Genomic DNA, 12,228 nt, shown 5'->3' with positions numbered 1-12,228 from the left:
GGGTAGTTCTGGAGTTTGGGGGAAATGTCACAGCCCTCAGGCCAGAGGAATTGGGGGTGGGGAGAGCTTTGCTGATCCTAGCCAGTCTCCATGCAGCCATCTTCCTAAAATTCAAATCTGAATCTATCACCCCATTCTTAAACTCCTCCCTGGATCCCCATGGCTCTTGGACTGGAGACCAAAACCCAGTCAAGATCTATAAGGGCCTGCATGGCCTGGTTCCTGATGTCCCTTCAGTCTCAGCTGGACTCAAGCTCCCCAGCTCTTTGCTCTGTCTCTCTTACTTGCTCCTACTTCAAGGCCTTTGCACTTGTGATTCTTCTGCCTAAACATTCCCTCTCACCCTCACTTACCAGCTACCCATCTTTCTGATCTCAGTTCAAGCAAAGCTCTAGGGAGAAGTCTCCCAGACCCCCAGGCCAGGCCAGCGGTCTCTATTAGATGTTCTTTTTTTTTTTTTTTTTTTGAGACAGAGTCTTACTTGTTGACCAGGCTAGAGTGAGTGCCGTGGCATCAGCCTAGCTCACAGCAACCTCAAACTCCTGGGCTCAAGCAATCCTTCTGCCTCAGCCTCCCGAGTAGCTGGGACTACAGGCATGTGCCACCATGCCCAGGTAATTATATATATATATTAGTTGGCCAATTAATTTCTTTCTATTTATAGTAGAGATGGGGTCTTGCTCTTGCTCAGGCTGGTTTTGAACTCCTGACCTTGAGCAATCCGCCCGCCTCAGCCTCCCAGAGTGCTAGGATTACAGGCATGAGCCACCGCACCCGGCTTCTATTAGATGTTCTTATAGTGCTTCCCCTCAGAAGACTCATCTTGGTTTGTGCTTACACATTTATTTGGAAGTTCTTTAATAAACACCTCACTTCCCTAGCAGATCATGCTCCCACATAGTCTGTTGTACACATTATTGTGTCTCTAAACCCTTGAGAGGTGCTTTGTCCAGAAGAGATGCTCAATAAACATATGAGAAATAGCTGAAATGATAGAATGGGAATGCTCCTTCCTGTAAGAAATATGATCCTCCAGCCCACTCCCTGCTCCCCTCGTCCCATCTCATCATGACCAAATGTGGGCGATGGCTACGTCCCCCACCACCCAGAAGGTGAGGACAGGGGAACGGGTGAGACCTGGAGGACAGGGAGATAATGGAGGTGATCAGGAGTTGCAGGGGTGACAGGAAGTTGAGTAAGAAAAGTGGTGGAACCAACAAGATGACAACTGAGGACAAGGGGTGCAATGTGGTCTAATTTGGCAATAGGATGCCACGGGCTGATTAAAAAGGGTAATGGGATATGCCAGGGTGACGGGGAAGTGGGCAAGCCAGATGTATTCCAGAGTTACGGCAGAAGTGGCTTCCAAGGTGATTATGGCTTCCTCGTGTATTGTTTGGCCAGGAGCAAAGAGAGACCTGGAAGGAGGCGTTGGAGAGTTCCCGTCCACATCTCCCCATTGTTTGGTTCTGTCCCCTCCTCTGCTCTCTAGCGTCCCTTTTGTTCCCCGTGTCAGGGTTAAGATTTACTAATGTCGTGTTTCTTCCTACTCTTCCATCCCTGCAAAATGCCAGAGACGCTAAATCGAACTGCACACTGAGGAGCATGCGGAAGAGAAAACCGGGCTGGCTACCGGAAGAACTCTGGGGAGATGAGGTACGGAGGAGTGAGAAGTCCGAGACAATTGAGGTTTGCGGGCAACATAGAAGGGTTGCTACAGGTTATGTCTTTTGAGAGATGAAGCACTGGAGAAACTGTTCATTCTCTTTGGTTTCTGGACTGTACCTTATTATTATTATTTTTTACTGTTCTTTTTTTAAATTTTTTTATTTTAGCGTATTATGGGGGTACAAGTGTTAAGGTTACTTATATTGCCCATGCCCCCCTCCCCCCTCGAGTAAGAGCTTCAAGCATGTCCATCCCCCAAACGTTGCACATCTTACTTATTGTGGTTGTATATACCCCTCCCCTCCTCCCCATTCCCACCCTTCCAACACCCGATAAATGTTACTCCTATATGTCCACTTAGGTGTTAATCCATTAATACCAATTTGCTGGTGAGTACATGTGGTGCTTGTTTTTCCATTCTTGAGATACTTCACTTAGTAGAATGGGTTCCAGCTGTATCCAGGAATATACAAGAGGTGCTATATCACCATTGTTTCTTAAAGCTGAGTAGTATTCCATGGCATACATATACCACATTTTATTAATCCACTCATGAATTGATGGGCACTCGGGTTGTTTCCATAGCTGGTATAAACATTCGAGTGCAGATATCTTTTTCATAAAGTGACTTTTGATCTTTTGAGTAGATGCCCAGTAGTGGAACTGCTGGATCAAATGGTAGATCTACTCGTATCGCTTTGAGGTATCTCCATATTGCTTTCCACAGAGGTTGAAGTAGTCTGCAGTCCCACCAGCAGTGTAGGAGTGTTCCTCTCTCTCTGCATCCACGCAAGCATTTGTTGTTTGGAGACTTTTTGATAAAAGCCATTCTCACTGGAGTTAAGTGATATCTCATTGTGGTTTTGATTTGCATTTCCCTGATGATTAGAGATGTTGAACATTTTTTCATATGTTTGTTGGCCATTATTCTGTCTTCTTTTGAGAAGTTTCTGTTCATGTCCTTTGCCCATTTTTTGATAGGGTTGTTTGATTTTTTTCTTGCTGATTTTCCTGAGTTCTAAATAGATTATAGTTATCAGCCCTCTATCAGATGTGTGGCTTGCAAAAATTTTCTCCTATTCTGTGGGTTGTCTGTTTGCTCTCTTGACAGTTTCTTAGGCTGTGCAGAAGCTTTTTAATTTCATTAGGTTCCCTTTGTTTATTTTTGTTGCTGTTGTGATTGCCTTTGGGGTCTTCTTGATAAATTCTTTGCCTAGGCCAATGCCTAGGAGAGTATTTCCAACATTTTCCTCTATAATTCTGATAGTTTCACACCTAAGGTTCAAGTCTGTTACCCAGCGTGAGTTGATTTTTGTGAGAGGTGAAAGGTGTGGGTCTTGTTTCAGTCTTCTACATGTGGCTATCCAGTTTTCCCAGCACCATTTATTGAATAAGGGTTCTTTTCCCCAGTGTATGTTTTTGTCTGCTTTGTCAAAGATTAGTTGGCTATATGAAGATGGTTTTATATATGGGTTCTCTATTCTGTTCCACTGGTCAATGTCCCTGTTCTTGTGCCAGTAAAAAGCTGTTTTAATGACTATAGCCTTGTAGTATAGTTTGAAGTCTGGTAAATTGATACCTCCTATTTTGTTTTTATTGCCTAGGGTTGATTTTGCTATACGGGGTCTTCTCTGGTTCCATAAGAAGCATAAAATTATTTTTTCTATATCTGTGAAAAATGATGATGGTATTTTGATAGGGATTGCATTGACTCTGTAGGTCACTTTGGGTAGTATAGACATTTTAACAATGTTGATTCTGCTGACCCATGAGCATGGTATATTCTTCCATCTGTTTACGTCCTCTGCTATTTCCTTCTTCAGTGTTTCATAGTTCTCCCTGTAGAGGTCTTTTACCTCCTCAGTAAAATATATTCCAAGGTACTTTATTTTGAAGGGAATTGAGTCTTTGATTTGGTTCTCACTTTTACTGTTGTTGGCGTATATGAATGCCTCTGATTTCTGTGTATTGATTTTGTATCCTGAGACTTTACCAAATTCATTTATCAGATCAAGGAGACTCTTGGTTGAATCCTTGGGGTTTTCTAGGTATAATATCATGTCATCAGCAAAGAGTGAGAGTTTGATCTCTTCTGCTCCCATTTGGATGCCCTTAATTCCGCTCTCTTGTCTGATTGCTGTAGCGAGGACTTTCAGCACTATGTTGAACAGAAGTGGAGATAGTGAGAAACCTTGTCTTGTTCCAGTTCTAAGTGGGAATGCTTTCAATTTTTCCCCATTCAGTATGATATTGGCTGTGGGTTTGTCATATATGGCTTGTATCATTTTTAGGTAAGCCCCATCTATACCTATTTTGTTGAGCGTTCTTATCATAAAAGGGTGTTGAATTTTGTCAAATGCTTTCTCTGCGTCTATTGATAGGATCATATGGTCATTGTTTTTGCTTCTGTTTATATGATGAATTACATTTATAGATTTGCATATGTTGAACCATCCCTGCATCCCTGGGATGAAGTCCACTTGGTTGTGATGAATTATTTTCTTGACAAGCACCTGGATTCGATTGGCTAGGATTTTGTTTAGAATTTTTGCATCTATATTCATAAGGGATATTGGTATGTAGTTTTCTTTTTTTGTTGCATCCTTTCCTGGTTTTGGTATCAGGGTTATGTTCGTCTCATAAAATGTGTTGGGGAGAATTCCATCCTTCTTGATGTTGTGGAATAATTTCTGCAGGATAGGCACCAGTTCTTCTTTGTAGGTGTGCTAAAATTCAGGTGTGAAACCATATGGTCCAGGACTTTTCTTTTTAGGAAGGTTTTTTATTGCTGTTTCAATTTCAGTACTTGATATTGGTCTGTTCAGGAATTCTATTTCTTCCTGGTTGAGCCTAGGAAGACTGTGTGTTTCTAAGAAATTGTCCATTTCCTCCACATTTTCCAGTTTGCGTGCATAGAGGTTTTTGTAGTATTCATATATTATGTCTTGTATCTCTGTGGCATCAGTTGTAATTTCTCCTTTATTGTTCCTGATGGAGCTTATTAGAGATTTTTCTTTTCTGCTTTTCATTAGTCTAGCCAATGTTGTGTCAATTTTGTTTATTTTTTCAAAGAACCAACTTTTTATTAATCTTCCATATAGTTTCCCTGTTGTCAATTTCGTTTAGTTCTGTTTTGATCTTAGTGATTTCACTTCTTCTGCTGGGTTTGGGGTTGGTCTGTTCTTCTTTTTCCAGCTCTTTACGATTCATTAGGTTGCCTATTTGTGATCTTTTTGACTTTTGGATATAGGCATTTATGGAAATAAACTTTCCTCTCAGGACTGCTTTAGCTGTGTCCCACAGGTTTTGGTAACTTGTGTCACCTTTGTGATTTAGTTCAAAGAATCTTTTGATTTCCATCTTTATTTCCTCATTTATGAAGTGATCATTCACCAGAAGGTTGTTTAGTTTCAAGAACTATGACTTTGTGTGGAAATGAGGACTCCTGTTAGGATTGATTTCTATATTTATTCCATTGTGGTCTGAAAAGATACATGGTATAATTTCTATTTTTTTAAATTGTTTGAGACATGCTTTGTGTCCTAGCATATGGTCAATCTTAGAGAATGACCCATGAGCTGATGAGAAGAATGTATATTCAGTGGTTTTGGGGTAGAATGTCCTGTAAATGTCAGTCAGGCCCTTTTGTTCTATGGTTCTGTTTAAGTCCATTATTTCTTTGTTCATTTTCTGTTTGGAGGATATGTCCTGTGCTGTCAGTGGGGTGTTAAAGTCTCCAACTATTATGGTGTTGTTGTTTATCCATTTGTTTAGATCAAGTAGAGTTTGATTTATGAATCTGGGTGCACCAAGGTTGGGTGCATATATATTTAGAATTGTTATGTCTTCTTGTTGAACTGCACTCTTCACCATTATATAGTGACCTTCTTTGTCTTTTATTACTTTTGTTGATTTAAAAACTAAGTTATCTGTAATCAGCACCACCACCCCAGCTTTCTTTTGGCTTCCATTTGCTTGAAATATCATTCTCCACCCCTTTACCTTTAGTCTAATTGCATCCTTGCAGGTTAGATGTGTTTTCTGAAAGCAGCAGATACTTGGCTTGTGTTTTTTTATCCAATAGGCCAGCCTATGTCTCTTGAGTGGGGAGTTCAAGCCATTCACATTTATTGAGATAACTGATAATGGGGCAGATTTCTGTTCATTATGTTGGGTTGAACATTGTTGTTTTGTTTTCTCTCTTGAGCCATTGTAGTGTCTGGGCTTTGATCTTTAGCTTTGAGTAGATTTACATTTGTGAGTGTTTATTGTGCTGATCCGTGGGTAACACTGTTTTGACTACTTCTTGAAGGGCTGGTCTTGTCTTGGTGAATTCCCTCAGTCTTTGCTTATCTGAGAATGTCTTGATTTCTCCTTAATATACAAAACTTAGTTTTGCAGGGAATAAGATTCTAGGCTGGGCATTGTTCTGTTTCAGAAGAGTGAGAATGGGGCCCCAGTCTCTCCTTGCTTGTAAAGTCTCAGTAAAGAAGTCTGGTGTTATTTGAATTGGCTTTCCCTTGTATGTTACTTGCTTCTTTTGTCTTACAGCTCTTAGAAGGGCCTCTTTAGTTGATACTTTGGTCAGTCTGATGACTGCATGTCGTGACGTCTTCCTGTTTGCGTTGAATCTCCCAGGGGTCCTCTGAGCTTCTTGAACTTGTATATCAAGATTTTGAGCAAGGCCTGGGAAATTTTCCTCTATTATATCTTCAAACAGCTTGTCCAACCCTTGAGTGTTGTCTTCTTCCCCTTCTTGTAACCCTATGACCCTCACATTAGGTTTCTTCACATAATCCCACAGCTCTTGTAGGCTTTGCTCTTTTCTCTTGTTTCTCTGGTCTATTTCTGTGACTGATTTATTTAATTGGAGGGTGTTATCTTCAAGCTCTGAGATTCTTTCTTCTGTTTGATCTACCCTGTTCTTGAGACTTTCCACTGTATTTTGTAGTTCTTTGAATTGATTCTTCATTTCCAGAAGTTCAGTTAAACTTTTCTTCATTGTATCGATTTCTTTAGTGAACTTTTGTTCCAGGTCCTGGAGGCTTTTTGTGGTTTCTTTGTGTTGGTTATTGAGTTGTTCTTGCAGGTCATTGAATTTTCTTATGATCCACATTCGGAATTCCTCTTCTGTCATTTTGATTTAGTGATTTTGGTTGGTGTCCATTTCTAAGGGGCTGGTGCTCCTCTTTGGGCATGTGATTTCCGTTTGGTTCTTCATATTTCCGGAGTTCCTTTGCTGATTTCTTCCTATGTCAATCAGTTGCTGTTTCTTTCCTTTAGGTTTTCGTTTGGGTATTCACACGCCTTGTTTAGTTTCTGAGCTGGTAGGTGGTGTCTGTGGGTGAGATTCGACCACTCCCTGTATAATGAGTCAGTAGGTGCCGTGAAAAGGGTGTGCAGGGTGTCCTCCTTGTCAGTAGGTGGCACTTGCTTGGAGGAACAGGCTATGCTGTTGTTTTTGTGACCTGTGACCAGCTCTTGTTCCTCTAGAAAGGCACTCTAGTGTCTCAGGTGGTGGGTGGGGCCCTGGGACTTCCAGGTGTGTCCTTTTCTCCCCCTCAGTGAGGGCTGGTCTGGGAGTGAGTCTGGACGGAGCTGAGTTGGGTAAGCCTGCCCTTAGGCACCACCAATGTCATTAGCAGGGGTCAAAGTTCTGTTCTGTGCTTCCAGGAAAAGCTGTCAGGGAGGGGCTAGAATGGCCCCGCTCAGCCAGAGAGTCTATGTGTGGGGGTGGGGCTAAGACCCGCAGTCTGGAGCGGGCCTCGCTTCTTTCCACTTTCAACTCCGCAGCTACTCCTGGGCATCTGCCAGCAGGCCAGACCTCACGCCACCCACTGGGCCTCCCCGAGCTGTGATGCCGGCTGGGAGGTTCCCGGCTGGGAGGTTCCCTGCGCAGGAACGCCACCTGGGCTGGGCACACAGCCTCCCTTTGGGAGGAGGGTTGCCCTCTAGGATGCTGATCTGCCCCTGAAGGCACACACACCTCAGTAGGCTGTTCACGTATATCCCTTGTGTGTCCCGGGCAATGCGAGACCTGGGTGCATGGGATCTGGTCTGCAGGTTTGACCCCTGGATCCCAGAGTTCAAACTATATCCCCACCAGGGAGAGGAGTGCCAATCTCAATTCTCCCATGGGGAGCCCAAGCTGGGTCTATGTCTCTCAGCCTCAGGGCTGCCCCATTCTCCTGGGATCACCGTGCCAGCAGCACCTGGGAGGGCTGGCAGGTAGGGAGCTCACCGTCTGAGTTCCCCTCAGTCAGCTGTAGGGTCCCAAAAGGGAAGGTCCCGTTCCCTGGAGGTGCCCCTGGCTGGTGGCTATATTGTCTCTCTGGGCAGCTGGCAGCCAGGATAGGGTCGGGGGAGGGGAGGAGGAGGCAATATGGCGCCTGCCGCGCGGCTCGGGTCTGTGCACAGGGAAGTGCCCTGCAGGAGTTGGGAGCCTGGTGCCGCATCCGCTACCGGCTTACCGCTCACTGGTGGTGGCCGTCTCTAGGCTGGTGTCCGCAGGTCTCTCCACCCGCTGGGGAGCCCACCAGCAGTCTGAGATGCAAGGGAGGGGAGAGTTAATCTCTGCACTTACCCTTGCCGCTGGTCTCCAGGCTGCTCCGGAGGTCTCTGCTTCCAGTTCTCCTCCGCAACCTCCTCCCGTGGAGTCTCCCGTGGTCTCAGGTACCCCTCCTTCCGGCCCCTATCCGATGTATGCTCGTCTGCTTGCTTCTTTCTTCTAATTTCTGCTAGAATCTGTCTTTTCTGCAGAGACACTCTGTCTGGCGGTGTTTCTCATCTTCCATCTTGATCCGGCTCCCCTGTACCTTATTTTTAAACTGTGACCCCGTGCACACGCTGGGTCATGTGAGGCCCGCAGCTTATATTTGGGTCATCTCAGAGTGGGGGATCAGATGCTGCTGGTCAGTAACACAGTCTCCCGAGCCGGGGCGGGGGGGGGCGCGGTCTGTGGGGTTCCAGCATTAAGGTTTGGAGAGAGCCTTTTCCTAGTACCCTTTGCCCACTAGACCCTAAGGGAGCCATAGAAGGTACCCCCAAAAGAAAAGGCAGCTCAGCTTAAATTAGCAGCTGTCTCTGGAGTAAAGTGTGTTCCCCCGCCCAGCTTAGCATTGCTGACCTTGCTGTCAGCAGGTTCTCTGGACAGTGGGGATGAGAGAGGTCTGACTAGGGAGCAGGGACCCAAGGTAGCCTCCCAGGGAAGAAGCCCCTCCAAGGGACACTAGCTACCACTCCCCAGTCTCACTTTTATTCCTGTGACTGTGTTCACCTCGCACACCGCACACTGCTATCTCCCCCCGGCCCCTTATCCGAGGGTGCCTTTCAGGACACTCTGTGACCACTCCCTTTCTCCAATTCGTCAGACCAACAGCCCCTCCCACCTAAGTCATCTTGGAGGCATACGGCCCTCTAAGGGAACAGTTGGCCTGCCCTCTGCCCTGTTCTTGAGTATTCACAGATCCAGCCCCAGAAATCCAGGCTCCCCTGCCTTGAGCCCACGGACCTTCTTCTTGCCCACCCACCAGGGGCCAGGGGACACCTGCTACAGACTTACTCTGTGCCGGGCACGCGAGTCCCTGTGCCCTCACACGAGACCTGGTCAGCGCTCTCCCTGAGGCTTGGAGGAGGGCAGAGGAAACCCCTGACACCTGGACCCCTACACTACAGCTCTGCAGGGGATTTGGGGGAAAGATCCCACCGTACCCACGCTCAAGATCACAAACTCTTTAGCCATTGTCTTCTGGAGCCTGGGACGCTCTATCCCCTGCCTTTGTTCTCACTCACTTCTGTCTTGGCCCGTTTCTGCCCTTACAAAGACTGAGAATGAAAGAGGGAATGTGGAAGACAAGACCAGGCCAGAGCCCGAAGCCCAGGGACATCCCCTCTTGGGTCTCCCAGTGACTAGACTCAAAGGGCTCTCTTTGCCCACTGTGCCCAGGCTACAGGGATCCCCTTGAGTCTGCCCTATCCCCTCAGTGACAGATTATGAAGATATAGACGTAGACACGGAAGCAGAAAGAGAGATAGACACACAGAGGAAACCACAAAGAGAGAGAGTGAAGACAGAAGAAATACACTCAGAAGAAGACAGAAAAAAGAGAGAGAGACAGAGACAAGAGAAATAGAGCTAGAGATAGAGAGAAAAGAAACTGAGAAGGAGAGCCAGGGAGAAAGAGAGAAGGAAGGTACAACCCAAGGGCTAGAAGCGTCCACCTAGAGAAAGGGGTGGGGTCTGGGAGAGGAAGCGGGATCCCCTTCTCTGTGGCTCTGCCCTGATCCTCTAGCTCTGGTGCCCTTAACTTGGAGTTAAGGAAACCTGGATAGGGAAATATATCATTTTCACTAAACTCTAGCTGAAATTTAACATTTCCTTCAGTTATGACAACAGCAACAAACCAGTCAGATTAGCCATAACTATGGCTTTGTCACCAATACAAATCACATATATTTTCATATCCTATTAAAGTACTATAGATCTTTTGAAATATCATTTATGCTCACCACTGTTCAAAATTATGGGAGGTATCAACCCTACCACTAGATCTTATTTAAAGCATTAATAAAGAAGCACATATACTACTATATCACATTAAAAATAGTTTTATAACTGTATTGCAATATAATTGGTTTCCTTTGTAATCCTACATATTTTATTTTATGCATTATAAAACATTATTCTGAGATGGGGCCATAATATTTTATCAGATTGTCAAAAGGGAGCAAGAAAAATGTTCACAACTCCCGCACTTAACCCCTGACCAGGACTCCCAGGACACATTCCTGCAAGCTCCCTGCACCCTGCACTATCTTTTCCTAACCCCCTCTCTTGCTGGGTTAATCTGAGTCCTCCAAGAAGAAGCTGCCAAGGCAGGATGGAACGTGCAAGGATTTGATTAGGGGAAAGGCCTGTGTGAGAGGAAGGGAGCCTGGCTGGGAGAGCTGTGAAAGAGAGAGGAAGGAACAAAGGTTGGGAGGAAGCATCCTAGACTGCCATGCAGGCAGAGGAAAGTACAGCAGGCCATCGGGAAATTCTTGAACCAAAGTCAGCTGTCAGAGGAGTCCCCTGTCTCCCAGCAATGGGCCTGCCTTAGAATCTCTGCAGAGCTCTGTCCTGGCTGGCAGCAGCCCAGTGGGAAGCTGGCCTCAGAGCTGGAGCTGACAGGTTTCAGACAGAAGCAGCTGGGGCCCTTGGTTAATTTCACTTCTTGTAGCTGAAGGTCTGTGGGGAGGTTGGTCTCAGCCATCACGGTTACCCATCCACAAAAAAGGACCCGGTTATAGGAGTCCAGTCCAGGGCTGTAGGTGAGCTCCGTAATTAAGACATGGGCTTGGAGAGTTGGCTATTTCTAGCTGCAATGCCTTGAGCAAGTTATTTAATGCTCCCTGTCTCCTTATCTGTAAAATAGAGGTGATAAAATTCCCTATTTATAGGCGTATTTGTGAGGATTAATTGAAGCCAGCAAAGCAGTGTTTGCCTAGGGCCTGGGGCAGGTCAGCTCTCAATAATGGTGGCATTATTATGGCCATTTTAATTATTAATTATCATTATCACTCTCTTTCGCAAAGGGAAGGCCCTGGGAAAGTGGGGCTCCAGGAGGCTGAAGATGACCGTCCCTCTCCTAGATGGGGCAGCTGGATGAGGTGGGGACCACTTCCCCACACACCCCTCATCTTCCCCTGAGGCAGGGGTCTTCCCCTAGCTACTGACGGTTCCTGTGTCTGCTGACTCACAGCCAACTTCCTCTCACACAAACAGGAAAACACAGCTGGCCAGCGCCCCTCCACCCCCAACACACACGCGCTAGCACTGGCCCTGCTCTGGGGAGAGTGCTCAGGCTCTGGGGAGCAGGCTCCAGGAAAGATCCAGAACGCAGGGGCAAGAGAGAGGAGCCATTTCTCCTCTCACCCTCAGCCCCACTGTAATTTTAGGGTGGGAGAGTGGGGAGAAGGAGCTTCTCCCAAGAATGGAAACGCTGCTTGCTTGGTTACCGTGCTTGCAGGGCGCCAGCCCTATCCCCCAAAAGGCAGCCCTGAACCTTAGTGTGAAAGTAGGGACCTTCATGCCTCCCAGGCAGCTTAGGCCGGGCCCTCTGGGGAGGGGGAAGCAGATGGGCACTCCGCTCCAGGCCAGATTGCCTGGCTCCAGAGAGGGGCTCCCCCCCTAGGAAGGCTGTGGCGATCCCCGACTTCTGGATGTCCCGTTTCCTTCCCCATTACAGAGAGTGCCAGGGTCCAGCCACCTGCTGAGCGTGGGAGAGGTGTCCTCGGGGCTTAGCCTCCACCTTCTCCTCCCCTGAGGCTGGACTGGAGCGGATGCAAAGCCATCCTCCGCAGCCCTGTGGCTTTCAGAGTTTCTACCTCCGTGCCAATCTGCGTCCTGGTCTCTGCCTCTCCGTCCCTCTCCCTAAGGCTGTCTCGGCCCCCAACTGTGTTCTCGTCCCCTTCTCGGCCTGCGAGAGGGCAGAGCGGGGCAGACCCGGAGATAAGCGTGGCGGTTGGGTAAGGAGCTGAACGCTTTGAAGGTCAGCGCTTGCACAAGGAGTGGCCGGGGCC

The 12,228-nt window shown here is 46.7% G+C and overlaps 1 long non-coding RNA gene across 1 annotated transcript; it reads left to right on the top strand.

The window, feature by feature from the left end:
* The first annotated feature begins 496 nt into the window (after window positions 1–496).
* Window positions 497–12,219, top strand: LOC105862633 (uncharacterized). Its single transcript, XR_012913966.1, has 3 exons — window positions 497–1,656; window positions 11,242–11,316; window positions 11,895–12,219. It is a non-coding gene; the product is annotated as an uncharacterized LOC105862633 (long non-coding RNA).
* The last annotated feature ends 9 nt before the right edge of the window (window positions 12,220–12,228 follow it).

Source organism: Microcebus murinus, chromosome 21 (assembly GCF_040939455.1).
Source record: "Microcebus murinus isolate Inina chromosome 21, M.murinus_Inina_mat1.0, whole genome shotgun sequence".
Taxonomy (NCBI): Eukaryota; Metazoa; Chordata; class Mammalia; order Primates; family Cheirogaleidae; genus Microcebus; species Microcebus murinus.
This window is presented reverse-complemented; position numbering and strand designations above follow the sequence as displayed.